Here is a 13,424-nt window from a genome sequence, read left to right as displayed (position 1 = left end):
AGATAGTTGGTGTGCCATCGTTGGATTAACACTGTTTACGATCAACTACTCCACTTCAATTTGAATCTAGTTTTTTCTCTCTCTTTTTTTCCGTCATAATTAGATATCTCTCTTTCACAATAATTCTATTCAGCCTACCAAGTCAAACCCACTATCAAACCCACTGTTTAGGTGGTATGACGTGGCTTGACTTTTCTTTTTTCCATGTTTTCTTCTCTTATTACGCGGGGTTTCAATTTTTGGTTTTTTCAATCTCTCCCATCTCCCTTGTTTCTTCCTTACGCTACAAACAAGATTTTCGCTTCGGATAAAACTCTAATCAGTGTTTCTTGGCTTCCATTACATTACTTTTTTTCTTGCTTCATGCAAACAAATCTGGCAATGAGAAATAAATCAAAATCTTGAAAAACCCTAAGTTAAAAGAATGGATCAACGGAAGAAAAAGATTCTTGATTCTCATCAAAAATTATGATTCAATTGCAAGAAAATTTTAGCGATGGAGGATTTATTCCAATGCAAAATTAGTTTATGTATTTTGTTATAGGGGCGTCATGGTTTATTAGAGGGGCGGCAGTGTGATAGCAATGTCTCTCTAGTTGGGTAGGCGATGTCCAAAAGGATATGTATATTGACCAGATTACCCTTTTTTCTTTAAATGGACTAATTTGTCCCACCTTTTTAAATTGAAAAGACAAAATTATCCTCCATCTAATACTATTTAAAGCTAATTATAACTGGTTAGAGAAAAATCAAAATCAATTTTTTTCTTTCATCTTCTCTACTCCTCCATTGTAACCGTAAGCACCACCTCCACCATTAAACTTGATAGATTTTTTTTTCGATTAATCGGCGATTCCCAACAGTACTAATCGTTGATTGAAGGTATTAATCAAAAACGCAGTTATTATTTTGTGTATTCTGTTCAATTTAAGCGTATTCTATATCAAAAATTAGGGTTTTAGGTTCAAAATTAGAATTTGAATTCTGGAAATGAGGTTTCTACGGTTGGTATTGTTTCAATTACCAACCGTATCTGAACTGTTTGATGCATATACGGTTCGTAACAATTGAAATCATCAAAAATAACGAACCGTATGTTCTAGGGTTTGAGTTTTTTGTGAAGATACGGTTGGTACGGGACACCCTATTACGAACCGTATTCCTTCCTGCATGTTAATTTTTTTTCTAGTCGTTTCGTAACTGTGAGTTTGTAACCAACTGTATGTGTTATACGGTACTTAATGTTTGTTGATTATCAACCGTACTTTTGAGTTGTGTGACGTATATAATTTCATTCTACGGTACAAGAAATTATGAACCGTAGAATAGTTACGGCACGTACGTATTATTAGTATCCAACTGTATGTCGTCTTGATGCTCAAACCAATTTCAAAGTTGTTATACGGTTGGAGACGAAACCAAAGTTACCAACCGTTTCTTTTATACGGTTTGTAACTTTGAACAATTATGAACCGTATATTTTATACGATTATTCTGGACATCTCATTACCAACCGTATGTTTTGTGTTTCAATATATTTTGAGTTTCTTTGTTTGTAACTTGTTTGTAAAACCTTTAATAAATCATACAAATGTATTGCTTGTGTAGGAATCCTGATAGGGTTAAGAATAAGAGAGGGAATAACTTAACTCCGATTGATCATACACCCACCCCTCGCGGTGACAAGCATTTAGGGGTAGATCATAAAGGTGACCATGTGAAGAAGAAGAATCAGTTTGATATTAGGTTAAGCGAACCATCTATAAGTAACTCTGTGATTGAATTAGAAGGAGGTGAGCGTAACGATCAACAAATTGAAGAAGATGAAGTAATTCCTCATGAATCCAGTGAAGAGGAGGAAGAAGAAGGAAATAATGAAAATGAGGGAGAGGAAGAAAGTGATGAATATGAGGAAGAGGAAGCAAATGATGAAGAGGGAGTACAAAACAAGGGTAAAGAAATTGTCGTATCTACAACTCTACCTCGAGCCAAACCAGCTAAAAAAAAAGAAGCCGAGAAACGAACCCGCACCAAAAGGGTTGCATATTCCTATAAGAAAAGATCTGATGTTGCCACAGAAGAAGAATAGATGTCCCTGGGGCGAGGCACCATATAAGTCCTCAATCTTATTTGGTTATACCAATTCCTGGGTCGCAAAAGTCTGTGCGACTAGGGTATGTTTATCTTAACACATTGTTATAATTTATTTCTATTTTTGTTTTTGTTTGTGTTTATGTATATTTCATTAATCTTAGTTTAACAAAATATGTTTGTATTTTTTTAAGGATCATGCAAGGGCGAACAAATTGCTCAAGCGTCAAAGGGCTGGATATTGGCCAATAGGTGAAGAATGTGGTGATGTTCGTACTCTAGTGGAAGCTTCAGGATTAGGGCCTGGAATTGAGCATAACCAATCGGAGTATGATAGTGTTATAGTCTCTGCCTTCAGGGAACGATTTTGGCCAGAAACCGATACATTTCATCTCTCATTTGGTGAGATGACAATAATACCGGACGATGTGAAGCAAATTCTTAACTTGGAAGTTGAAGGAAAATGTTTGTATAAAGATTTCGATAACAACATGTCTTGGAATGATCTTTATAGCCTTGTTGAAGAAACACTTGGGTGGGTAGAGAAGAGACCGAGATGGAGTTTATGTTTGCTGGTGGTTATGACCTCTCAGAACCAAACAAGGTTAACAAGGTAAAGTAGCTGTTGTTGAATAATTTGAGGATGAAGTTTGAAGACACCCTCAAAAATCAAGATAAAGGTGAGGTGATAGATGAAACAAGAGCTAGGCGTACCGCCACAGTGTATTTATTGTATTCTATTGGGACCGTATTCATGCCCGATAACTCGGGAAATAGAGTGAATGTTCATTACCTACAATTGTTGAAGGATTTGAACAAGACCAGAGAGTATTCGTGCGGCACCGCCACGCTTGCATATATACTTCAAAGTCTAAGAAAGGTCTCGAGGGTTGGAGCTACTGAAACTGCTGGGAATGTTGCGCTTCTAATGGTAAGTTCGGTTACATTTTATCATTTTATGATTGCTTGTTATATTTATCTTCTGTAGTATTGTCTCAATTGGTTAAATTGTTTTATATTTTTCTAGGCATGGATGTATGACTACTTTCCGAGCCTGAGACCTCCTACTGAATGGGGAGAAAATGATCATGGACCTACATGAAAAAAGTTTATGTTCACTGGTAAACAATTGAGGAACAAAGAGGCGAAGATCATTCAAAGGAGGGAGGAAATAGACACTTTCACCGTTGAAGATGTTATCTTTGACCCCTATTTGAGGATTCAAAATGGAGTTGATGTTCGTCAGTTCACACCGTCCGCAGGCTACAATGGACCATTGTATCATGCCACCGGTTATGTTATGACAAATCCTCGTCGAAATCTACGTCAAATTGCTCATATTAGAGGAATTGTCGTTAAGGAAAACTTCAAATTATGTCAGGAGGGATCCGAGACAAAAGGCCCCACTATTGTACTCAACTACCGCCCAACTCCGACGGTTGATGTTTGGAACAACCGTCATAAAGAAGAATACCAACTCGCACTTGGAGAGGCAACGGATTGTAACAACACGAAGTAAGCCGTTGATGATTACACAGATTGGTATTATCATATTGGTCATCCACATGTGATTAATAATGATCCGGAGGCCCAGCCACTTATTCAAAAGGCAATAAAAAAAAAGGTTGGTTGCTGAGGTGAGCAAAGAGACAAAGGGACTATATGGTATGACTTGGAAGAAACTATATTTCATATCGGTACGTAAATTTGTTATCCTTATGACTTGGAATTCAGTTCTAATTTATATTATGTACTATGGAATAATCTCTTAAGACTCTTTTTTATGTGTGAATAGAAAGAGCGAGGACAAAAGTTGGCTAATAGATTGACTTCATGCATCCGTGCTGGAGGTGTGATTGAACCTCCTCAACAAAGGACCTTACAAGAGCAAATAAGGTACATGCATGATCCAATCCGGAAGGAATTGTACGAGGGTTTGCTCATGGAAGAAAGAGGCTTAAAGAGGAGCAGAAAGTCCACTGGAGGTGAGAATACTAGCCATAATCATCCGTCATCTAGGAGCGAAGAGGATTTGCATGATGTGGGTACTAGCCAAAGAGGTGGTCGTGGTGGTCGTAGTGGTGGTCCTCGCACTCGTGGTGGTGGTACCACCAACAAAAGAGGTCGTGGTCGCAATGCTTAATTATGGTTGTGTGACATTTGATAGCAAGACAAATTTTTATTTCTTAGCTTTGTGTGGTTTGTTTTTGTAAGCTTTTAGCTTATGGATATTATCACAAACATGTTATGAATTGTGTGGTTATGGATTTTAGCTTATGAATTACTTATGAACTGTGTGCTTAGTTACTGCTTGATTTACAAACAAAATGTCAAGTTTCAGGGTAATATATGGTTGGTAATGAGTTACCATTACAAACCGTACAATACCTACGGTGTGTATTTTTTTTGAATTACAAACCGTAGGTTACCTATGGTGTGTAATGGAAACTCATTACCAACTGCATATTACCTTGAAACTTTTGAAATACGGTGAAGTTGGACATATGAAACTTACGGTTGCTAATTCTTTTAGCTTACAAATCGTAGAATACCTACGGTTTGTAATTGTTTTACTTTATCAACCATATAACATCCTGGAACTTTTGAGTTTTTGAGGGTATACACATACGGTTGGTAAAGAATAAAAATCATCAACCGTAACTATGGTATAAATTTTTTTGCAGAGTTACGGTTGGTAATTGTAACTGAACAGTGACCCGTAGACCTGTAACTGGTTTTTGATCAGAGTAACAGTTTGTAATTGTATTTTAGTTACCAACCGTAACTCTATATTTCCTGGATATTCTCTACCTTATCTACTGAGTTGTCTTTGTCATATTTGAAAATATAGCCGTTGAAGCCTTCAAGGACTCTATTTTCAAAAAATAGATCCGTTACATCATAAAAATCAAAATTTATATATATATATATATATATATATATATATATGCTTATACTCCTTACTAGAAGTTACACCTCCACATGAATCATCTCCTACCTTAAACTATATTATGGCTCCAAACCCTGAATTTACATTGGAAGAAGATTTATGTATTTGCCGCAACTATGTTCTTTGCTATCCAAAAAGAGGAGAAGAACGACGTCAATGTGGTTTTGTGAGTACAAGTTATTTGAGAACTCTTTTTGAAAATTTTTGTTCCGAAACAGGTAACCCTAATCACCGCGATGGAATTATGTTGTATGTTCGATATGCAACTATTCGGAATAACGTTCAAGAATTTATGGAATTAGTTCGTATTATGGGTCAAATACGATTAAGGGGTGAAACTGACGCTGAAATTTTAGAGAGCTTTATTCAAGAATGGATACGATGGAAAAGGTCGAGTTTTCAATACTTACATCATTTCCACATCCTTAAAGACTTCTATCGCACTCGTAGACCGGGATATTAATATCCTTTTAAGTCGCACGCATGAATGAGTTGTAATATCATTTATATTTGTAATGGTTCAATGGTTGTAATGTTTATTTAGTAATGAAGATGATTTAATGATTTTAAATGACAATGGCAGCTATAATTGGTTTGTGAAGGTAGTTACGGTTGGTAATTACATTATCGTGACCAATCATAACTTACAATGACAGTTATAAAAGGTTTGAGAAGGTAGTTACAGTTGGCAACAATCTTATAGTTACCAACCGTATGTAGCTACGGTTTGTAACTTAACTGTTTTACAAACTGTATATTACACTGAAACTTGAACTCTACCCAAATTTAATTTAACAAAATACTTCATTCATAACGTGAATCAAATAGATATGATATTGTCACTTTTAATCACATCAAATTTAGTCAAAATACCAAAACACAAAATGTAACATGTTTTTAACCACCCTTCACAACATTTACGCATCTTCATCCTCGGTCATAACTATGAATTGGGATGGCAAGGAATGTATTATGGCCTTCCATAATTCAATCCTAATCTCAAATCGATTGCACCAAGACTTGGGGAGTTCACCGTCACAACCAAATTCCATCCTCAAAGGAGGTAATGGGCTTCTTTCTTGCAAATGGAGACCGATATAATGATTTCCATGTACATGCCCCATGACAACTGTTTTTGTTGTTGACAAATCTTCGTCAAATGGTATTCTTGTTGGTGCAAATGTATAGTTCATATCTCTGGAGATTAAATGAATGACGCAATTGAATGCGTTCATGAGGCGTTGGCCACATATAGGCATGCGCATCCAATATTCCCTTGTCAAACATACATTGGCGATTAACCGCCTTTCCCATTACGCGAAGCTCTCATTTAACACCTCATCAGTTTCATCTCTTTCAACTCTCATCATTGGCTTATCGAAGTCGCGGTGACCACGTAGTTCAATTAAGCATTTTTGCCTTATGTAAGTAACTTGGTCACAATCCCACTCTTTCGCGTCTTCAAAGGGTCCAAGTTGATCCACGAAGACGTGGTAACCACAATTCCCATCACCATGAACATCATCCGTGGCCTTGATATAATCACGAATATAGACGGGGAAAATAGAAGGTAACTTTCATAGAGAATGTGATAGTTCCGGATATATCGATCATTATCATCTCTAGGTGGTGGTTTAGGCACTCGTTTTAAACGAAGCGTCTCATTCTCCTTCTCACCACTTGATGGAATGTTTTCAACCATCGGACTCTTTTCAATGTTCTTGACAATTGTTTAACACCGACGTTACGACCAACTCCAACTCTTTTTACCGAACTTGCTTGGGAGGAAACCGCGGAACCGACAACTTTGACTTCTTTATGGTTTGGTCCGGCATCATATAAACCTTTTCCTTTCACGCCATAATCTTTTTCTCCAATTTCTTTGCAACCTTTTCCTTTATCAACAACTCTAATTTTTTGTTCTTGTTTGTAGCAAAATCCCGGACCTTTTCATTTAAAATCAACTTTGCTTGTTGCACTTTCTTGAGTAGGAATATCGATACATTTTTGTTGCACATTTCTACGGCTTGGTTCTCCTTTATCCACATGACATGTTTTTCGTTTGTTTCTACCTTGAAGATCATCCTCTTCCATCTCATCCTCCGTTTCATATTCCTTTCTCAACCGTTCATAACCCGGAGGATTTATTTTCTTTGATTCTTCTTCCAATTCCCTTGCCTTTTTATTTCCTACGTACCTATTTCTTTTGGTAGGAGGCATCCCCTTACCCTTCCCCTTTGGTATTTCATAGAGGTTAAACCTAAATTGTGGATACACGAAATCTCTCAAGTTACTCAATCATATTTTCCTTTGGTCCCGGCTTAGTGTAGCATATTTCTTGCCTAGAGTTTTTCCAATCTCGGTATCGCCAAACGTTCCTTCAAAATCTCGATCAATTATTGTTTCACGGAATGATAATTGTTTCCAAAAGGGATCAACATCTCGAAGCGGAATCACTTTGTCTTGGTATGTGTCTATAGCATGCCGACATGGGAGTCCCAAACTTGTCATGTTTGGACAAACACACTCTTCTTCATAATCCCTCAATTCAAAATGTTGTAATTCATACATTATCCTATCAATTGCGCGGTGCGAAACTTTAAATGTAATTCCTCTTAGCCACGAATTGTCTAACCATTTGGTGTGTAGTTTACCTTTGCTTTTTTTTAAAAGACTCCGTAACTCGATCGTGATCACGGTGGAAATACGCATCCATGGCTTCGAATACCGTAAATAACCCACCATTACTACTATGAAGTTTCTTCTTCAACCGGTTGTGAGATGACTCCGCCGTGCTTGTAGCTTGGTTGTCAAAGTGCCTATATTGGTTAGTGAACGCTGCTACAAACTTCTCTTTGTTCGGATCCAACCACTTATCCAACAAATACTTCACCAAACTTGGATAACTTCTTTTCCAATGAGCCATTAAAATACGAAGTCTATCCTCATATTCATCCAAGGTGATATAATGTGTCAAGGCTCTCCACTCCGATTTGAAACTCTCCCATTTTAGTTCCGCCAACTTGTCATCCTTCTTAAATTTCTCCTTGGCTTCCTTTTGTTGATCTACCGGTAGTTTCTTTATTCTATCCATTTCGACTTTTTTGGTTGGACGGATAATGCACATGCACTTAGTTTCAATACTATTCCACAAGTGGAACGTGCAAAGAAGGTTGTGAGCTTCGGGGAAAACCCTCTTTATTGCATTCAAAAAAGCTTGTTCTTTGTCGGTAATAATCACCTTTGGAGTGTATCCCTCTACGTAGAATAGATTCACTTGGTTTAATGCCCACACATAGCTCTCTTCGAGCTCATTTTTCAAGAAGCAAAAACCAACACTAAAAGGAGCATTTGTAGAAGTTTTCCCGACAATGTTGAACAACGGCATCTCAAACTTGTTGGTTTTGTATGTGAAATCCATTAGAAGCACTTGATGAGAGCACCGTGCCAACGTTACAAAATCGAGATGAGCCAATAAAAGATGTTTTATATGTCCTTTCTCATCTTCATCGTGGAAAACCGTGTAATTATGCGTCTCCCCCAAATGCCTTAATTGTTGCATTTCGTTCCCTTGTTCCCATTTCTTATTCTTCAATTTTGTTCTTGCGTTGTAGATGTTAGGCAAAGTAGAAGCATTTTGGGGGTTTCTTTCCTTTAAGTGAGCGAGGATATCAATGGGATTCATACAATTTGTGTCAATGACTCTACGATCTTCTCTTCTTCTTCGGTAAGGCGTCCAGCATAAGCGTGTGTTAGCAAACTATCCGGTATAGGGTGGTTATGACTACCGCATACAACTTTCTCCAAGAAGAACTTTTTAGCCGCGTTCTTTTTAAATTGAAGCTTGAAGGGGTATCCGGTCTTCTTAGAGAAAGTAGTCATCTTCCTCTTTGTCTTTGGTTGGTGCACGGTACCTTTTTTTGCGTGACTTTTATGTTTTCCACTACACTCGCAAACCATTTGAAAGGCAATATCACTAGTGGTACTATTAAAAACTATGATACACTTAATCAACTTGCCTCGTTCTCTAGCCCACTTCTTTGCATCTTCTTTGTCACCCCATGTCTCCTCGGTTAAATAGTAAAAGCTAGACTCTTGGGTAAGAATTTCATTTGCTAAAGGTTGTTCATCCATTAGGGGAGGTACGACAACGACCTGGACAAAAATATACCAACATTAGCCTAAGAGAAGCAACAAAACGAAAACAAATACACAAATACGGTTGGTAAAGAAAGAGTAAACACAAACTATAACACAGTTACGGTTCTTAACTGTAATCATATACCAACCGTATGTATCATACGGTTGGTAATTCTTTGTTCTTACAAACCGTATATCATAAAATTTCAACACACAGGATATCTTACTGTTGGACAAGAAAAGTCCTTAACAAACCGCAACATACATACGGTTGGTATCTTTTTACAACTTATGAACCGTAGCATGTGCAGTAAATACTTCCATGCGCATGAAGAGTTACAGTTGGTAACCATAGCACTCAATTATCAACCGTAAGCTACATACGGTTCGTAAAGAAATAAATTTTACCAACCGTAACTGGTTTATTTCTGGGTTTCCCCCAAAATTGAACCAGTTACGGTTGGTAATCGATACATTACGAACCGTAACCTGCACTTACGGTTGGTCCCGAGCTCAATTCCAACCGTGTGTTCTTCTGAAATTTTTAAAAATTTGATTCTTTTAGTACTTTAGATAATTTTGAGCAACAAAAAGCTAATGGGAACTAGTTAGAAGTATACCTGATCATTTTCAGTGATGGGTTCTTCACTTTCTTGGTTAATTTCTTCAATTGGTTGAGATTGACCTTCATCTTGGGTTAAAACATCTCTACCATCTAACAAATACTCCATATCAGGATCTCCATCAAGAGGTATGTAGTACTTGTTTTCTCTATCATATAGAGATTCACCCATCTCAAATTTTCAATTGGAATCACTCATTTTAGTTGAGTGAATCAAAATCTAGGGTTTCACAAGTTTCACAAATATCACATAAGTTTTCCTTTTTCTTCTCCTATAAACTTTTTTTGTTTTTTAACTCTAAAAATCTGATTTTGGTTTTGATTTAGAGTTAATATAAGTGAAATTAATCAAGAACACTAAACTTGATTATCATCACTAAACTAGGTTATCAATAATGAGGGTTAATTTGTCATTTTCAGTATTTTTTTTGATAAGGGATACTTTGAATGATCATGTAATGACCCTTTTTGTCCTATTAAAATGCCGCCCCTCTAATAAACCATGTCTCCCCTATAATGGGATACTAGTTTATTTGGAAGTTATGTAACTTACATGGTTATTGAACCTTATTATGGTTCTGTTTCTTAAGAATAAGGAGAAATACCATATCTTTCATAAAACGCCATTACGGATCAAACATTTTATACATATGATACGTCTTACAATGGTGGAGTTTAAAGTTTAAATTTTCACTTACAAAGAAAAATTGTACAATGTATAAGCAACACAGACAAGTTCTAGTGATAGACTTTAGGCCACGATTCTTTTTTTAAAGATTTAACGTTACAAGCCAACTGGTGTGCAGTTTGATGGTGCAGAGGCTGACAGAGTAGCAATGTTAGCATCTGTAAGGGAATAAAGAGTTGCTGATGGTGAAGAGAATAGACTGTTTGGTAATAGAGTTGGTTCTCTGTTGTTGGTCATTGTTGAACCTGAGAGGAGCCTAGTAGCAGCTGCAGTAGTTGTGTGATCCACTGCTGTGTCTTGCGGCCGTAATGGGTGGTTGTGGTTTCCTTCATAAGCTGTAATCATAGCCGTATTGTCCTCTGCCATCTCTGCACCTGCTTCCGTACTGTATCCTACAACTGGTGTGCACTGGTAGTAAGCACGTAGACAATAATTACCCTGGCCATTTCTTGTCCCTTATCTATACCAGTAAGACCATTTACTAGTAGTGTTCAAACAAGTAGGACCATCTTATGATGATGCAGTTAGCCGACAGACACTTGTTTTCGGCTCAAACCTTGCCAAACAGGGAGACTTGTTTGTAATTTAAGTATAACGCTCCATATGATCCTCTGTAGGTTCATATATAGCATGATAATTTAGTTAAAGAAATTGATGGCTACACCTCTTGGCAGGGTTGTTGTTAGCAGTGATTTGACTGACAATAAACCTAGATCATGAGCACAACTAGAATAGGCCAGACAGCTCAGTAAATAAGTATAAACGTTAACCTCCGCAAGAAGCACAATGAACTGCAAAACTACATACAATGGACAACGTTGTGCTATCATGGTAATGAAAGGAATCTACAATGTTTCTTCATCAATGACGGTTAGTTCAAGATCTACAAAGATGGCAAGAGGTACATGTTTTTCAGTACCATTTTCACTGACAAAAGTGTTGAACACATCATCTGTTCCTACTACTGTCTTATCACTTGGCATTTGTAGCTATCAGGCTGCGACAAAATGCATAAGAAAAGAATCAGAAACGTTAAAAGCTATAAATTCTGCAGAAAAAAAATCAAGGCTGCGACAAATTTATGGAAAAGAAATCACAAAATGTTAGAACCTTCGGCATATTAACTATACCATATCAAAAGAACCTGTCAGAATTTCACCTATTACTGAAACAGATCTTTAGAATAACTACAAGCATTCTAATATAACTCATCCAATTGACTGTCAATGGTCTAACTCATGATTTGAACAAATTTGATATTCAAAGATTCATTGTCATCTACTAAAGTCTCAACCCCTGACATTTGTAATTAACAATATAAAAAGAGTCCAATACTAAAGTGAAGATAATAAGCAAAATCCACATTAAATCAATAAAAACTGTAAATTGGAAACAAGCAAGATAAATTCGAATTGAATTACCTTTAAAGTCACCTTTAGATACATCAATGCATTTTGCTACAACATTAAACCAGCTTTACCCTAGAGATTTGGGGGTTTTCTGGAGGTGGATCGAAGAGAGAAGCAGAGAAAAAAGAGAACACTAATAACTGTGTACAAACCCTTCGCTCAAGTACTAACACCTTTATTCCATGGATCCGATGACCGAAGATTTCTGTGTTACTTCTTTTTCAGCCTGAACAAAGGTATATCAAAGAAGAAAATGAAAAAAAATTGTTTTGGCGAAAAGAAGAAAATGAAAAGATTAACACCTTAGCAGAAAGAGAATATCAAAGAGTCAAGCCACATAAGAAGTGGGTTTGACGGTGGGCTTGACCAGTGGGTTAAAAAAAATTATTGTCTTTTTTATTCCGCCAAAAACTAGAGTGAAAGATATTAGTAGAAAGATATTTAAAACTAGATTGAAGTTTGGATTTTTTTTCCTTCCATGAATGAAAAAGAGAATAAAAAGGGGCGAAAATAGGGTCTTTCATAATTTCTATTAATTAGGGAAGCTTGCTCAATTCCGCTAAGTAACTTCTTATGTTCCATGATTTCTGTTTCAATTGACTTATACATTCGTTTTTCATTGGTTATTTTGGTAGAATTTATATTTTATAAATCCTAATCCACCAAATTATAAAAAAAATTATCAGTTTTTCTTCCCTGTATAAATTGTCAGTTTCAATGTGTAGATATGGATGTAGAAGAGTGTGATGTTGCTGAATATCCAGATGTTGAGATTTTGAATGCCAAAGATCAAAGTGAGACAATTGAGTTAAAGATAGGAATGGAATTGTAAGAGTGTGATGTTGCGAATATCCAAATGTTGAGATTTTGGATGCCAAAGATGAAAATAAGAAAATTGAATTGAAGATAGGAATGAAAGTTGATACAGCAGAAGAAATGTATGAATGCTATAGAAAATTTGGTATGCAACGGGGGTTTGGTGTTGTAAAACGAACTTCAAGAAAGGATAATGGAATACTTAGACATGTATGTTACACTTGTGTTCGAGGAGGCAACCATAAAACCCTATCAAGCACCCCAATGAATACTTAGACATGTATGTAATAATAATTTTCTTATTATGCATGTTATATTTTTTTCTAATACTTTGTTGTTACGATATAGGTAAACTTGGTCGAAGTCAGAGATGATTGGGATGTGGGACTGAAGTTTCCAAACATGTTGCCTCACCTAAAGTACGGCGAAGTCAAAGAACTCCTAGGATGTGATAATGAAGTCAAGTTTCTACACCTTTTGCTCAAAAAGGCCATGGTTTTAGAGGAAGTGGATCTATTTTTCCACTCCACTGCCGGTTCACTCGGTAGAGTGATTCAGCTGAAGCGATTTCGAGATAAGCTAAGAGCGGTAACAAGGGATTCTTCGAGTACCAATATGATGTTCTTTTAATCATTCGAGATCATATTGCGAGCTTATTATAACTTGTAAACATCTGACAATATTACGAAAACACGACATTGTTTGAAT

The 13,424-nt window shown here is 36.6% G+C and overlaps 1 long non-coding RNA gene across 1 annotated transcript; it reads right to left on the bottom strand.

Moving 5' to 3' along the window:
• Nucleotides 1–10,429: 10,429 nt before the first annotated feature.
• LOC113321532 lies at nt 10,430–12,182 on the bottom strand. Its single transcript, XR_003346736.1, has 2 exons — nt 11,913–12,182; nt 10,430–11,488 (listed from the first exon to the last, which is right to left on the bottom strand). It is a non-coding gene; the product is annotated as an uncharacterized LOC113321532 (long non-coding RNA).
• Nucleotides 12,183–13,424: the final 1,242 nt, after the last annotated feature.

Source organism: Papaver somniferum, chromosome 11, assembly GCF_003573695.1.
Source record: "Papaver somniferum cultivar HN1 chromosome 11, ASM357369v1, whole genome shotgun sequence".
NCBI classification, from domain to species: Eukaryota; Viridiplantae; Streptophyta; class Magnoliopsida; order Ranunculales; family Papaveraceae; genus Papaver; species Papaver somniferum.
Note: the sequence above shows the minus strand (reverse complement) of the source record. Positions and strands in the feature narration are given on the sequence as shown.